The 959-nt window shown below is 35.2% G+C and overlaps 1 protein-coding gene across 1 annotated transcript in view; it reads left to right on the forward strand.

Annotated features, from left to right (window-relative positions):
* NAF1 (nuclear assembly factor 1 ribonucleoprotein) overlaps window positions 1-959 on the forward strand; it is a gene marked incomplete at its 5' end in the record, with an annotated part of 16,700 nt that overhangs the window by 15,049 nt on the left and 692 nt on the right. The gene's annotated exons all lie outside the window — the stretch shown is intronic.

Genomic DNA, 959 nt, shown 5'->3' on the forward strand with positions numbered 1-959 from the left:
TGAACTGTGTTCTGTAACTGAGAACACATCAGGAGGAACTATTGCACTCTGTCACGGGAGATGGGTTATGATTTGCTACAGTTTTTTTGTAAATAACATGGTATAAATTGAAATTGTGTGTAATTTGCTTTGGCTATAGAACTCAACAACAAGGATATCTGACAAATTGAGGCACAAACTCAGTCTCAGGTGGAGTTTTACTTGCTTGCATCTTCATAAAATTATTGAGTGTATTAAATTTGTCTGATTGTTATAGTACTTGGATAGGAGAAGAAAAAAACGAAAATATTCATTCAGGTACTTTGACTTCAGTGCTTCCAAGAGGCCTGCCTGTACCAAAGGAGTCTTAAATTCTAATCTTCCAGGATAGTCTAGTGCCAAGGATTAGATTCACACAGGTTTTTAAATTTCAGTGATTTTTATGCGGTGTTATGTCCCTAAATAAGTTTTTGCTGCCAGCCCTAAAATCCTTTGAGTTTGTGCCTCAGTTTAAATTCTGCAGCTTTTTGAATATCTCAGCAACTCTGGAACATTTTCAGTGTTTTGGTGCTCTTCATTTTATAGCCCTTAACCCTCTAAAACTCTTACAATATTTATATAAAGTGGCAGTGCATTTGTTAAGAACTTTAAATACATACTTCCAGTGACCTGTAAGGGAAAAATTCATCTTAGAAAGGTGAATGCCGAAAGCGAATTGTCTAAAGGTACAGGCTGCTTTTTTTTTTCTGATAGAGTAAGTTAATTTAATGAATTTGAGCTTGAACAATTTCATGCCCTCTGTCCATGCTCTAATACCAGCTCAGGACTGAAAGCTGTATACCCCTTCAGTGTGATCCAGTGTTTATTTATCTTTGGTTTTAAAATGTGTTGCTTTTAAAACTTGTTTTAAATGAAACCTACCAAAATAATCAAAATTTGAGTGCTCCTGTCGTTCATTAATACAAATGAAAAGCCTGGAG

This window comes from Acanthisitta chloris, unplaced genomic scaffold (assembly GCF_000695815.1).
Source record: "Acanthisitta chloris isolate BGI_N310 unplaced genomic scaffold, ASM69581v1 scaffold16808, whole genome shotgun sequence".
Taxonomy (NCBI): domain Eukaryota; kingdom Metazoa; phylum Chordata; class Aves; order Passeriformes; family Acanthisittidae; genus Acanthisitta; species Acanthisitta chloris.